Source organism: Narcine bancroftii, chromosome 9, assembly GCF_036971445.1.
Source record: "Narcine bancroftii isolate sNarBan1 chromosome 9, sNarBan1.hap1, whole genome shotgun sequence".
Classification (NCBI taxonomy): Eukaryota; Metazoa; Chordata; class Chondrichthyes; order Torpediniformes; family Narcinidae; genus Narcine; species Narcine bancroftii.
The window spans coordinates 95,506,684-95,522,879 of NC_091477.1; the positions used below are offsets into that span (position 1 = coordinate 95,506,684).

Consider the following 16,196-nt stretch of genomic DNA (forward strand, 5'->3'; position numbering starts at 1 on the left):
CAATGCTGTGAAAATTATCCACATTACAATTTTTCAAAAGCATTTATTATTTTTAATTGGTTTAGAATTTGCTCAGCAGAAGTCGAGTTAATGAAGACTTAAGATGCCAACTGTGTAGACCAAGGAATGTTGATAGGAAGTGTTTAAACAGTTTATTTTAGCATATTTCCCCTAGCAGAATGTGTCAGAGGTTACTTGATCTCCAATTATCACACATTAACTATTGGAAAATGAATAAACTTTATAAATTAACTGTCAAATGTAAAATAAGGAAATGGTTTTTAAAAAAAATCACTAGTGTATTTGTACTAATGACACAAGTACTGATCAGCAAAGTGTTGGATGTAAACATTGCTGAGTAGTGTGTAGATTTGTCCTTGAAATCCATTACTGACAGTAAACTAAAGAGCTGATACACATCATAGATCAGTCAAAATAAAATCTGTGATTGATAAACCCAAGGAGTTGGATCTCCCTCAAAATCAGACAAAGTTTAACCCATCAAAAGCATTTTCATTCACTAGTTGAAAATTGTTTTGCTCGTATAATGCCATGTGCTTAAAATCATGAGCCTCCAGATTCAAGGACAGTTTATTTCCTGCTATTATTAGATTCTTAAATGGATCTCACACTGGCAAAAGAGAGTATATAAGCTATTCTAAAGTATTTTGTATGGCCCAACATTAAAAAAAAAAGTTTTAAGTGTGGAATATTCTTGATTCTTTAGGTGTTTTGATGTCTGGCTGAGTTAAGTGGTTGGCGCTTAAGCAATTTTTGCTGATGGTGAATCTGTCTGCTTACGGCAGACAAAAGCAAATTCCATGTAATATCGCACTACCTTTATTATGTGACAATAAAGGAATCTTGAAAAACTTGATATCAGCTTTTCATGTGGAAGTGAATTACAATTATCAGTCATTGTTTATTACTGAAATACCTGTCTTTAATTTTTGAGTTTGACCCTGTTCTCTAACCTCACAATGAGTGGAAGTAGTCATTTTCCAATTATCATAGATTTTAGTATCTTAGCATCCATTGGAACATAGTTCTATCTAGACTGTGTCATCTCTCTTCATGATTCACTCCATGATCATGACTTCAGTCCAGAAAATCTGTACTTACTTCCTCTTACTATGACACCTACAGCATATAATTTTAAAACATTGAGAACTTGTTGATGGATTTGGATATTACATCATACTCAAGAACTTAAAAATGCAGGAACAAGTGGGGTAGAATACTTCAATGAGTTCTTCCTATAATTTTAAAGGGCTTTATTGAAACCACACTTGGCATGCAAGTTTGGCTTCTTTACTCACTGAGGAAAAGCTTGTTAGGGATGATGTGAATTGAGCACTCGCTCAATTGATTTCAGAGATGGAGGGAATTGTTGCTTTCTATAGTTTAGAGCAATGTGATGTAACCCCACTGAAATTTGTACATTTAAAAATAACCCTGTTTGAGCATTTTAAACCGTTTATGCCCAATGTTATACTTGCCGCACACAATGCTCATTCATTTTTGTTGCACTTAATAGATCTAACAGAATGGAAGTACAGTATGTTCTACCATTTCAGAACACATGAAAGAAGTCGGATGATTTTAGATCTAAGGGTGGGACACAGAAAAGGAGGTCCTGGAGAGGGGTGGCAGGCCATGAATAGGGAACGAGAGGAGATGGAATTGTGTTTTGATTAGGGAAAATCAAAAACACAATTTGGGATATTCTTGAAACTACATGGTAGAACTTAAAAATAAGAAAGAGCTGATAACTTTGATGGGATTGTACCATGGGCCCTCTAATAGTCGGTGGGAATTAAAGGAGCAAATATTTAGGGAATTAGATATGGACAGATGGGAATGTGAATCTTTTGAAGAGAAAAGGATACAGGAGTTCATTTGGGGGATATCAGTAGTCTAAGAATGGGCATGAGCTAGCTCTGGCAGCTAAAATTAAGGAGAATCCCAGGTTTCTATGGGTATATTAAAGGCAAAGGAGCAACTAGGGGGAGGAGAGGGCTCTGTAGAGAGCAGGAAGATTGTATGTACCACAGGAGGTGGGTGAAGTCCTAAAATGAGAATTTCTCATTTATACTTGCTATGGAAAAAGACATGGAGGCCAGGGAACTTGGAAAGTAAATATATTTTGAAGGGAGTCCACATTCTAGAAGAGAGTTACTGCAAATCTTAAAAACTTATAACAATAGATAAATCCCTAGGGTCTAATCAAACATGTCCAAGGTCATTGTGTGAAGCTTGGGAAGAAATTGCAGGTGGCTTGGCGGAATCATTGTTAAAAACAGTTGAAGTGCTAGAAGGCTCAAGGGTAGTTAATGTTGTGCCTTTATGGGGGTGGGGGGGGGGGGGTGGAAAAGTCTGCAAGATCAAGCTAGGGAATTACAGGCCAGAGAGCTTGATGTCAGTCATGGGTGTTTCTGGAGGAAATTATAAGTGACAAGGTCTACAAGGCAAGGACTTATTGGAGATTGTCATCGTGGTTTTTTGTGTGGGGAAACAAATCTCAAATTCAATTGAGTTTTTTTTTAAAGTGATGAGGAAGATGGAAGGCAAGGTGGTAGACAAGAGTACAAGGTAGACTGGTTCAGAAGGTCAGGTCACATGGGTTCCAGAGTGAGCTGGGCAATTGGATACAGAATTGGCTTGATGGTAGGAGGCAGAGGGTGGTAGTGCAAGTTTGTTACTCTGATTGGAGGCCTGTGACCACTGGTGTTTTGTAGGGTTTGGTGCTGGATCCATTATTTCTAATCATTCAAATGGTTAATGTGATTTGAATTTAGTTGGCATGCTTAGCTTTGTGGAAGTCATCAAAATTAATGGTATAGAAGATGGTGAAGAAGATTGTCTCAGTTTACAACAGAATCTAAATAAACTGGGAAAGTGGGCCAAGGGAAAGCAGATAGACTTTAACTTGGACAAATGTGAAGTGTTGTATTTTAAGAAGTTGTACCAGGACTGGACCATGTACTATGAATGTCATGGCCCTGGAGAGTGTAGAACCAATGGGGATGTGGGGTCTGAGAAAGTTGGCACTCTGAGTGATTGGTGGTTGTGTGGAAGGACAGGGTGTTTTTGAGGAAGTAAAAATCAGTGTTGGGGAATGGAGTTGTTGAGGGGAAGGCCAATATTCAGGCGGGGAAAGATCAGTAATTTGGGTTTTGTTGACATTTGGGATGCCAGAAGATTAGTGTGGTTATTGAGCAGATAGATATTAGGGGTAGAGGTTCAGGTTGGCAGATCAAGCAGTGGATGGGTGATAGTGCCTGGAAGGTTTTCTGCAAATCCAGGCCTCTCCACTGGATAGATAAAGGATCCAGAAAGAAAATAGTAGATTTTATGCAAGTTTTCCTGTTTAATTTTTATTGTAATTGATCCAGTAATATACAAAAACACGAGACAACACAATCTTATTTCAAATTCTAAGAGAATTTCACAAAGAATATGTGAGGAGTCTTCTTTCTAGCTCAAGACCAGAACAAGGGTTATCTACTATTATGCTATTATATTGGCCACTTTGTGGTGAAATGAGGGCAAATTCTATCACTGCTCACTGTAGAGTTTATTCAAAGCTAAGAGTTTGAGTTATTTTTGTACATTGAATGGGATGGGGATCAGATGGAAAAATGAACAAAGGAGCAGGCTCAAGACCCTTACCTGATGAGGTGATACAAGGCTGAGGAAAGTACTGATATTTGGGCAATAGAAGACATTAAGAGAAATAGAAAAATCTTGTTTTCAGTCTTGAAAACATGGTATCATCAGTTACAGTTTTGGACATGTGCTATTTCAACATACGGAGAATGATATTGGGGCATACATTAAAATTGCGGATAGGAGAGATTAGATGAAAGCACTTTCTCAGATTGATTAGCATTAGGAATTGTCCTGCTTGTCAGTGTAATGAAGCCAAAAGTCCTGGACTCATTCAAAGTGAGTTGGATGACAAATATGTGCAAATATTTGAATTTAACATTATTCAGATAGAAAAAAGTAGCCTTTGATGTTCTTGTCTGTCCTTTATATTAGACATTAGTTGTATTTTCTTTATATTTTAGTGAAGCATAATTTACTTTAAAACAGCTTGTTTATACTTGCTTTTTTAATGCAGATTTTCAGATGGTAATTCAGTAAAATAACCATGGATTTTGTCCCTTTCAGTAAATAAGCAAATGTTCTGACTTTCCCCATAAATTTGACATTATATTTCACATTAGAGTGCCAATTTTTTTTAAAAAAGTGACATTTTTACTAATACCAAGAATCTTTGATTTTAGTTTTACAGTTCAAAAACTGCACGTTTATTTGAGCAGAGTTTACATTCTCAGTTATACTGTATTTATTATAAAAACAGGTGGCTTGTAAATTCCTCAGAAACTGAAAATATGCTATCTCTCCAAGGGAATCTTTTTGTTACAATCCAAATAAATTGATAATCCATTTATTGTCATTCTTGTAAAATATACATTTGACAAAATTTGTACTTGGTGCAGTCGAACAGGTACTAATAAAGAGAAACTATAATAGTAAAGTAATTAAATTTAAAGAGACAATAAACAATAAATACCTAACATAGATGATACTGTATATATTCACAGTAATCGTAGAACAGAAAAGTGACTTGGAAAAGTGTGGACAGTCCATGAATAGTGGGTACAAAGGGAAGGTTCAAGAGCCTGATAGCTGTCGGAGAGAAACAGTTTTTGAACCTGGTTTTCAGGCTTTTGCATTCTTCTTGATGGTTACAGTGAAAAGAGGTCATGACCAAGGTAACGGGGGACCTTTGTTGTTGGCCGCCTCAGAGAAATGTTTGCAATGGATGGGAGGTCAGAGTCTGAGATGGACCTGGCAATGTTCATGTTCCTTCTGACTTTCGGGGTATTTGTATTGCCAGACTTGGTTGTGAAGCAACCTGTCAGCATTCTTTCCACAGTTCATCAATGAGGTTTGGTGGAGCATCCAACGACAGGCCAAATCTCCTCAGACTCTTTGAAAAATACAGGCATTGGCATCCCTTTTTCATGGTAACTTCAATATGCTAGCTCCAGGAAAGTTTTTCTGATACATGGACTCCCAGGACCTTGAAGGTTTTGACTCTTTCCACCTGCTTTCCATCAGTTCAGACAAGTATGTGTTTCCTTGGCCTCTCCTTCCTAAAATCACAATAAACTCCTTTGTATTGGTGATGTTGAGAGCACGATTTGTTGAAAGTTCAAGAGAAGAATCCTTCGGATGTATTTTTGTTAAATACATTATTTGAAATGTGAATGGCATTTGAAATAGAAATGCTTTAATTAAGTAGGTAGGGAAATTATTATTGTCTCTTTATTAGAGATTTATCGCCTCTTATTTCAGGCAATATTCTGAAATGTAGATAAAGTATTTATGTTCACAATTAGAGATTTATCACTTGTGTAAATTTTCATATTGAAAGGGTGAATTGAAATGAATTGTCATCATTCTGACAGCTTTATTGCTTGAGTGTTAAATATCTTAAGTTTTTGGGAATCAAGACATAGAATTAATTTTCCCTTTGAGTGAGGCATGCATTCAGCTGATAAAGATGTCTGTCATTGTTCGAGATCAATATTGAACCTCAGGACATCGCTGGAGGAATTCTTCAAAGTATTGTTTTAGGCTTAACTAACTTTAGCTGTAGCATCAATTACTTCATCCATGAATAGACATGAAATGGGAATGTTTGCTGTTGATTGCACAAAATTTCATCTTCAGCTCCTCAGTAAATGAAGCTACCTGAACACGTTTGCTGAGAGTTGTGGATAATATTCAAGTGACGGGTCACATTCGTGCTACACAAATTGCCATTATCGTTAGTAACCATAAGATTTAAAATAAAATGTAGTGATCTAAGTAGTAATACAACAAAAAAAGGCTGTGAATCTAGCTGTGCTCTTTGATCAAGAAGATGGATATGTTTTCACATTCCTTACGCTGTCTGATTCTTGGGAGATGTACAAGTGATACCTCAATGATTTTCTTCCAAAACATAATTCTCCTGAAGAGTTGTATCTCTATCTCCATGGGATGACCCAAGTGAGAATAATTAGACTGATAATGCATCCTGAAGTTTGATGGAATTTGTATTTATTTTCTGAAAATTGATTTGTAAAGTTTAGATGAAAGCAATACTTCATCTGCTTGAAAGAAAACTCCTTTATTTTCATTGATCATTTTGTGTATTAACTTCAATAAATTGGATGTATTTTTCACTGTAACATTTAAATATTTTGCCTTGTTAATGTTTTATTTGGTGAGTCAGAGATGCGCAGCATTGAAGTGGGCCATTCGGTTTATCACTTCCATGCTGACATTTTGCCCATTTGCACTAAACCTGTATTCTTCTAGTTGTGTCTCTTTCAATGTCTAAGTATCTCTTAGATATAGTCATTGCATCTGATTCCACCACTTCCTGTGACAGGGTGTTTCAGATATCAACCACTTTGGGGAAAAAAAATGTGATAATGTTCCATCCATATTTGACATCCCAAAATGCATTACTACACACTGGTCGGGGTGATCATTCTTCTGCAAATTTTGCAACTGATCTTTATCTTTAAATCTTAGCATTCATCTCTGTTCACAACACCGTTAATTTTAGTTTTCAAAAAAGAATTAACAGTTGCATTGTTCTGAATTCAGTATTTAAGTACATATCAAATGAAAACATTGTCATCTTTAACCAGATGTACCCTGGCCCTTCAGAGTACACCCAGAGGGCTTCCTCGGAACTAGATGCATGAGTTTTTTCTTTCCCTAGGGACACCCATGCATGGATGTAACCTTGGAAGAGGGGCACACAGCTGGCACTTGGTTGAGGTGGAAATGGCCATCTTAGCCAGATCCAAGAGGAGAAGATATTACATTAATAACTTCTTCCCTTACTGTTTGAAAACTATTACATTTGCTCCTGTGTATGACATTTGAAAAAGTATTTTTATCTGGAGATTGTGGTTGTATTGATGGCCAAACTTGCACTCTTCAATATCATTGCGCTGTGAAGCTGACAGCAATGTTGGCATCTGTCAATGAGAAGCCAAACATAGAAATTCAAGTTTTACTATCAGTCATATCCAAATCCTCCATGGGATAAGCAGATGTAATCAGCAAAGAACTGGAAACTTGATTGTTTCTGTTTGATAACTAGTTTGCAATCTGTTGAGAATGTTAAACCAATGTAACTGAGCTTCTACTGGCATTCTAAGACGTTTATTACTGATTAATATCTTTGAACAAGAAATGTTTTGATATGTACTTTAGAAAAATTGAGTTTAACAATTCATTGACTTCGAGAAAAATAAGTTTGATTCTCTATCTTCCACCTTGACTTGTTTTAAAATATTGAACATTTAAATGTGTTTTTGAATTCCTCATTTGTGTGTGAAAATAGTTCAGTCTGATCGACTGCTCAGCCATCTTGCTTATGTCATGGGAAAATAGTGTGTGTGTGTGTGTTTATTATAGCTTTTAATTAAAGTGTATTTATTTTGAGGCTTGAAAGGAGCTGAAAATGGTTTGTTATTGTTTCATTATTTAGCAATTCTTGATTTAAAAAGTCTAAGGATCAGACTCTGAATCACAATATATTGAAATGATTCAAAAAATAAAGCAAGTACCCAAAGAGTTAATTTGTCTTTTCATTGGGTTAATTTTTGCTAAATTATTAGGTTCTACAATTGAAAGTGAGGACCTTGATCTTTATTAGTAGAAAGTATTAGACGGTGAACGTAATGAGGAGTCTCATTAAAGAAACTGTCAGGACTTGTCTGCTTTGTCATCACCTGAGTTATTCTGCAAGATGCAACTGTCGTTTCTTGTCAGTGCTTTATAAAAAAGGCACTTACAAATAAATGAAAAATGTCACATTTGATATCAGTCTTTAGAGCTTTTAGTGTGTCAGTTTTGCCACAAATTGCCCCTGTTGCTCTATATTTCAGGTTTTGCCGTCTTCAGCAGTCAGTTGTTTTAGGATGGGTGGAGTCCCTTCCATTTCATTCGAGGTAAGCTCTACAAGAATTACCTTTATTTAAATTGCTGCAAACAATTGCTGGGAAAAATGACAAAAAATAGTAGGTGCTCTGTGCAAATGGATAAGACAGTGGTAAAACCTGAGAAGTTACTGTATAAATATGGGTTTTTAAATGGATTCAATTCCAAAAGGTAATTCACTTCAAGCTTATGAACATGAATACTATGACAGACCTGATTGCTTAAACTATTTTGCAGCAACATACTCTCCCTCTACCAAAAGTAGAGCTTCTGAGGCTGGTTTGAATGGTTTCTCTTTTTGAACACATTGTTTTTTTAACATTTAAAAAAAAAAAAAATTTTTCACACTATGAACCATACTGACCAAAATACACACAAACATTTCCCTCTTGAATATACACAGTGTCATTTTGTCCCCTTTTCCCCCCTCCCTTCCCTCCTTCCTTCACCCCCCCCTTCCCCACCCACTCAACGTTCAACATATATGATACATTAAACCCATTAAACAATGTCATCACACAATGAAAATAAACAAGAAATTTGTCTTCTACTTTTTCATACTGGGTTAGTTCATTTCGTCTTCTTCTCCTTCTGTCATTTTAGGTGGTGGAGGTCCGCAGTAGGACTTCTCGGTTGTGTTCCATGTACGGTTCCCAAATTTGTTTGAATACTGTGATGTTATTTCTTAAATTATGTTATTTTTTCCAATGGAATACAACATTTCTATGTACCATTGCTGTATTCTCAGGATATCTTCTAATTTCCAGGTTGACATAATACATTTTTTTTGCTACAGCTAAGGCTATCAAAATAAATCTTTTTTGTGCTCCATCCAAATTGAGTCCAAGTTCTTTACTTCTTGTATTACTTAGAAGAAAGATCTCTGGGTTTTTTGGTATGTTGCGTTTTGTGATTTTAAAAAAAAAAAAAAAAAAAATTAATACCTGGTTTAGATCTTCTCAAAACTTTTCCACTTTCTCACATGCCCAAATTGTATGTACTGTTGTTCCCGTTTCCTCCTTACAGCAAAAACATCTGTCTGATACTGTTGGGTCCCATTTATTTAACTTTTGGGGCGTGGTGTATAGCCTGTGTAACCAATTATATTGTATCATGCGTAACCTTGTGTTTATTGTATTTCTCATAGTTCTGGAGCATAGCTTTTCCCTGTTTCATTCTTTATCTTTATGTTTAGATCTTGTTCCCACTTTTGTTTGGGTTTACAGCTTGTTTCCTCGTTCTCTTTCTCTTGCAGTTTGATATACATGTTTGTTATAAATCTTTTAATTATCATTGTGTCTGTAATCACATATTCAAAATTGCTTCCTTCTGGTAACCTCAGCCTGCTTCCCAATTTGTCCTTCAAGTAGGTTTTCAGTTGGTGGTATGCAAACATTGTACCGTGAGTTATACCATATTTGTACTTCATTTGTTCAAAAGATAATAATTTATTTCCCGAAAAACAATTTTCTATTCTTTTGATCCCTTTTCTCTCCCATTCTCTAAAGGAAAGGTTATCTATTGTGAAAGGGATTAATTGATTTTGCGTCAATATTAATTTTGGTAGTTGATAATTTGTTTTATTCCTTTCTACGTGAATCTTCTTCCAAATGTTGAGCAGATAGTGCAGTACTGGTGAATTCCTATGTTGCACCAGCTTTTCATCCCACTTGTATATGTTCAGGTACCTTCTCCCCTATTTTATCTAGCTCTAATTTGGTCCAATCTGGTTTTTCCCTTGTTTGATAAAAATCTGATAGCTATCATAATTGTGCTGCTCAATAATAATTCTTAATGTTTGGTAGCTGTAAGCCCCCTTGTTTATACCATTCTGTTAATTTATCTAGCGCTATCCTCAGTTTCTCCCCTTTCATTAAGAATTTCCTTATTATTTTCTTTAGCTCCTTGAAGAATTTCTCTGTTGGGTGAATTGGTAACGATTGGAATAAGTATTGTATCCTTGGGAAGATATTAATTTTAATGCAATTTACCATTCCTAACAGTGTTAGTGGTAAATCTTTCCAATATTCTAAGTCGTCTTGTAATTTCTTCATTAATGGCTGATAATTTAGTTTGTATAGATGGCCTAGATTATTATCTAGTTGTATACCTAGGTATCGAATTGCTTGTGTTTGCCATCTAAATGGTGATTCTTTCTTAAACTTTGTGAAATCCGCATTATTTGCGTTGATCTTGTACCCCGATACTCTCCATATTCCTTCAATTTCTTATGTAATTCTTTTATTGATATTTTGGGTTCTGTTAAGTATACTATGATGTCATCTGCAAATAGACTGATTTTATATTCCTTCTCTTTTATTTTTATCCCTCTTATTTTATTTTCTGTTCTTATCAGTTCTCCCAGTGGTTCTATAGCTAATGCGAACAGTGAGGGAGATAGTGGACGTCCCTGCCGAGTTGACCTGCTTAATTTAAATTGGTTTGATATATATTCATTTACTGTCACCTTCGCCAATGGTCCCTTACATAATGCTTTAATCCAATTAATATATTTCTCTGGTAGGTTGAACCTCTGTAGTACTTTGAATAAATAATTCCATTCTACTCTGTCAAAGGCTTTCTCTGTGTCTAAGGCAACCGCCACTGTTGATGTCTTGTTTCCTTGTACTGCATGGATTAAGTTAATGAACTTACAGATATTGTCTATTGTTTGTCTTTTCTTAATAAATCCAGTTTGATCTAGTTTTACTATCTTTGGTACACAGTCGGCCAATCTGTTTGCTAATAGTTTAGCTATTATCTTATAATCTGTGTTAAGTAGAAATATTGGTTTATACGATGCTGGTGTTAGTGGATCTTTCCCCGTCTTTGGTATTACTGTAATTATTGCTGTTTTCCATGAATCTGGCATGTTTTGTGTTTCTTCAGTCTGGTTCATTACTTCCAGGAGAGGAGGAATTAATAAGTCTTTAAATGTTTTATAGAATTCTATTGGGAGTCTGTCCTCTCCCGGCGTTTTATTGTTCGGTAGTTTTTTTTAATATATCCTGTATTTCCTCTATTTCAAATGATTTTATTAATTTATTTTGCTCCTCTTCTTGCAATTTCGGTAGTTCAATTTTAGCTAGAAACTCGTCTATTTTGTCTTCTTTCCTTTCGTTCTCAGTTCGATATAGTTGCTCGCAGAATTCCTTGAAGTTTTCATTGATCTCCGTTGGGTTATATGTAATTTGTTTGTCCTTTTACCTTGATGCCAATACTGTTCTTTTAGTTTGTTCTGTCTTAAGCTGCCAAGCTCGTATTTTGTGCGTTTTTTTTCCTCCTAGCTCATAATACTTCTGTTTTGTCTTCATTATGTTCTTCTCCACCTTGTATGTTTGTAGTGTTTCATATTTTATTTTTTTGAACGCCATGTTGAACACTGATTAGATTGTGAGCTCACTTGTCAATTAATTGTATAGGTAATCATGGTTTTCATTTGGTATGTCGAAAAGAAGGGTTTAAGCTCTCAGTAATAATTTGCAAGTTTGTGGAAGAATTATTAATATGCATCAACAAATTTGGTATTCTTTGGATTGCACATAGTGAACTTCATGTAATCTCAAGAAAGCCTGTGCAGTTTCATGGAAAGTTAAGCAACTTGTCTAGGTTTTTTGTTGTTGTTAATCTTGCATTTAAGTGAACTCTGAAAATGCCATTCTTGTGAATAGTGCCTTGGTCTTCTGAAATGAGGAATCTGGTGATGCCAATATTGCAAAACAAAACAAACATTAATGCTTCTACACTTGCTTTTCTTTCATTCAATTAATTCAATAGTATTGTTTTGTAGTCTTAAGCGTCATTTTGCCTTTGTCCAGATTTGCTTGTGGTTTCCAATAAAATCTTATCTAAATGCTATACTTGCCATGAAGATGCCTGTAAATCTTTTTATTTGAGACACCAGAGAATGAGCTGTTTAATTTAAAGGTTTCCAAAATTGAGATCACCAGCTGGTTGATTGAGCATTGGTTGGTATTGTCCATAACAGAATGATTAACAGAATACAGTCCAATAAACAATGAAACACAATGCTCCAATCCATTGGAAGCAAAGGTGAACCAATGTCAGTATCCTTCTGCCGGCCAACATTAATAATCCTGCTGAACTCCGTCAACTCTGCTGGACAGGCTGCACCATTTGTATATCTGGCATGTGTCTTTCAAAATAGATACAATTCTGACTGAGCCCTGTAATAGGAAGGATTACAGGACAGGCAGAGGAATCAGTTCCAGAATTATCAGGCAAAAGGTGTTGATGGATTTATGTCAACAATATAGAGTTATGACTTGCAGCAGAAAGTAGATTGTGAACTTTTGCTGTATGTTCACTTGTTTAAAAAAAAATAAAATTGTATCATTTAATAGTCAATTGATGAGAAAGGCATAAATATTCTAATTCTGTATTTTATTAAATAATTAGCAGTGTATCTAAAGTGTGCAGATAGGCATAATCATTCACAGCAGTCATTAAACATAATTAATGAGATTAAACACAATTTAATTATATTGCAGGCCCTTTCTTTCCAAACCATTGTGAGATGCATTGTACAAAATCAGTTGATTTTTCTTCTCAACGGCTATATTTTAATTTATCAAAGATTTATCTCCATCGACTGTAAATTAATTTATAGAAGAATCTTTTTATGTAAAATGTTCAGAGTATTTTTTAACTTAGCACACTTGGTGTCTTCATTAAGTAGTATCAGATGAAAATTGAGAATCTTGATTCAAGTCCTTGTAGACATAAGTACAATATATTTTTGTTGTTAATTATGGCAGCTCTGCATCTCTTTCCAGTGGGATTAAAGTTACTCAAGTATTGGTTTGTCTCCCTTTTTGTTGGAGATGTTGTTTTAAAAATTTCTGAGTCTAAATTCTTGGCTTTACTTAAAGTTTCGAGCTTTGGGATGCATGCACTGATTACTACAGTCAAATGGCATTCATTAGTTGCAGTGGTGAATTGTTGAACTAACTTATTCAGGATGACGAAGCTCACTCAGTGAAGATGATGTTGCTACTTCTGCATCTTGGTGTAGCAGTGTTCTTGTCTGAGATCCCAACCTATGATGGAAGATGAGTGTTCATTCTCTTCCTATTGGGATTGTTGAAAATCCTGCAAAAGTCTAGAAATGGTGAAGAGCTTTATTTTCACATCTAGAAAATTAGGTATGTCATCTAGGAAGAGGAGGGTGTGTCAAGTGTCCTTGGAGATGACCAATTTGACCAACTACAAAAAAGAAGACAAGACCATCTGGTAACAATGAGGAATGTTCCTGATACCTGCCACAGGGAAAGGCATCTTGGGGGTTCTCAACATAACTGAATCAAAGTTTGAATTCCATCTACTGTAAATATTCGTGTAAAATGCAAAAACTTTTGTACCGAAATTTGAGCTCAAAGTGGGGTGGGGGTGGGGGGGGGGGTCATATTATACATGATGTTATTATTTTAACAATTTTTCTTCCAGGTTTAACGATAGGTAAGACTATCAGCAGTCGTCTACATTGACAGCAGCATGACTAGGTTCGGGTGGGGGGGGGGAGACACGACAGTGCGGCTTGGCCGGGCGAGGGGGGAGGGAGATGGGCAGGCAGGAGGGGGGTTGTATTCTACACGGGGGTAAAATATTTTCCCTTTTTCCCCTCAAAAATGGGGGGGTTGCATTATGCACATATTTACGGTATTTAGGGGCAGATTGGACATTACTTTCACGCAAGACAACTCCAAGTAATTGCTGGAACAGCGTCAGCCACTTCACATGAACTACAGTATTGTGACCTTACTAAAGCTTTCAACTCTATCAATTGGGAGGAACAGGCGAACACCTTCCGTAAATTCAGCTGGTCACAAAAATTTGCTTAAGGCAGTGGAGTGGGGAAATGCTTTGTGTGCATTAGAGTGATTCCATTTTTTTTAAAAAAGGACTAAAATGCAAGAAGAATAAGAAATATAATCAGGAGTGGGCTTTTAGGGCCATCTTCTCTGCTCCATCATGGCTGATCATGGATAATAAGCTTCCAGTAGATAAACTTATTTAAAACTGGTTGAAGCCAAATACATTTTAAAAAGAAAATCAACTAATAAAATTTATGAAAAATTTCTCTAGGGTGGCATGGCACCAGCAACCTAGGTTCCAATGAGGTGCTTTCTGTAAGGAGTTTGTACATTCTCCCTGTCTCTGTGGGCTTTCCCCAGGTGCTCTGGTTTCCTCCCATCCTTCAAAATGTTTGGGACTGTTGGTTAATTTGGGTGTAATCAGGTGGCAATGGTTTAAATGGCAGGAATTGGCTTCTACTGTCCTGTAAATAAAATTTTAAATTTGTTATTTTGTTGTGGGAGTTGGTTGAGGCCTCACTGATGGAGTAAGAATCAATCGAAAAATAAAAGATTCTGTCATGTATACAGCATTCTTAGGGTCTTATTACACTCATAAAATGGTAAAATGTTGGCTTGTATGAAATGTTTCTTATTTTGTCTTCATTATTTGAGACTGGGTGTAAACCTTAATGTGTTGTACTGTTTACAATAGTTAATTTGCAGTTTTGGATTAATTTTATGCTTTATGTTGCGGTATGTATAGGTAGCCTGAGATTCTAATCATCCAAACCAGTCCTTCTCAGTTTCTTGCAGTGTGGTTTCACAATGTAACTGGCATAATTCTGAGTAGGCCTGTAAGATGCTGATATCTTGCACAGCATGACAAATAATGACAAGGACCATTAAGGACAACAGTGGAGGTTTTTCCTTCAGTACCTTGATATTGTTCACATTAATAGCTGGAGCATTGTGCTCTGTTAAACCTTTCCAACATGAACTACCTGTCACTTGCTGAGATATTGAAAGCACATTTCAGTTAATATCATGAGATGGGGGCAGATTTTGGCCATTTGGCCAATCTGGTCTGCTCCACCATTTGAATCATGGGTGATGTATTCTCCCTTTCCACCCTATTTATGTGCCTTCTCCCCATATACTTAGGCACCCTTACTAATCAAGAATATAACAACATCCATTTTAACTCACTGTGGCAATGAATTCCACAGATTCACCACCCTCTGGCTGAAGAAATTTTTCCTTATTTCTGTTCTAAGGGACATTCTTTTTTTCTGAGGCTATCCAGTCAGGTCTGTGACTCTCCCATCAATGGAAACATTTTCCCCGTGTCCACTCTATACAGTTTTTTCAGTATTTGGAAGGCTTCAATGAGATCCCCACTCATCCTTCTGAACTCTTGCGAGTACAGGCCAGAGCCATCAATTACTCCTGGTGTATTAACACTTTCATCCCCAGGATCATTCTTGTCAATCTAAAACACGAGTTTCCTCTGAGTTTGTCGGATGCAAAATATTTTTTGTAGAAAATTAAACTTACTGCTGCAGCATTTAAATATGCAGTCTGAGTTGTGCACAATTTATTAACATGTATCTGGCGGAGTCTGCTCGGACTTGGTGCTTAAATTAAGCCCCAATTTTGCTTGTCTTGAATGATTTGAAAGAAAAAAAATTGATTCAATAGGTTTATAGATTACATGTAGGAATATATCTACTTTCTGGAGTTAAATGAATAGATTGTGTCCTCTTGCTTTAATTGAATGGTTTATTGTACTGTGGAACCTCATTATAATGCGGTGGTTTGGGTCCAAAAAAAATGGCATCACGATAAAATTGGGGTTTCAATAAATTGTTGTAATTACAGTTGAAATTAAAACAAATTAAATTTTAGTAAATTGACTATTCCTGCTGCTCGCAGCAGCCCCAAGTCCTCATGAGCCCAAGCATCCGTATGCGATCCTGGCGGCAACCCAAAGCCTGACTCCAGTGGCTCATTGCATTATATCTGAATTTGCATTAAATGAGGTCGCATTAAATCGGGGTTCCACTGTATTGATAACCTTGTGTTATTTGTGCTATTAATAATAATGAAAATTTTAAAAGGGGAAGAGGTTATTATAAAAATGTGCTCATCATTGATGCACAAAAATGATGAAGAAACAGCGGGTCACGTAGTATCTGTAGGAAGTAAAAAGCAATCAAAGTTTTGGGCCTGAGCTCTTCATCAGGAATCTGGGAAAAACCAGTTGATGTATGAATAAGAATATAGGGGAAGGAGATGAGGGAGGGAGGGAGGGAGGGAGGAAGGGAAAGGGAGGAGTACAGGAGAATAGGCAAATACAGG

The 16,196-nt window shown here is 36.1% G+C and overlaps 1 protein-coding gene across 11 annotated transcripts in view; it reads left to right on the forward strand.

Moving 5' to 3' along the window:
* Positions 1 to 16,196, forward strand: part of LOC138742470 (inactive N-acetylated-alpha-linked acidic dipeptidase-like protein 2) — a 658,708-nt gene that overhangs the window by 8,768 nt on the left and 633,744 nt on the right. For all 11 annotated transcript variants that reach the window (XM_069896945.1, XM_069896944.1, XM_069896943.1 and 8 more), the window contains one exon: positions 7,971 to 8,033. The gene's annotated coding sequence lies outside the window, so the exon portion shown is untranslated. The remainder of the gene's footprint in view (positions 1 to 7,970; positions 8,034 to 16,196) is intronic.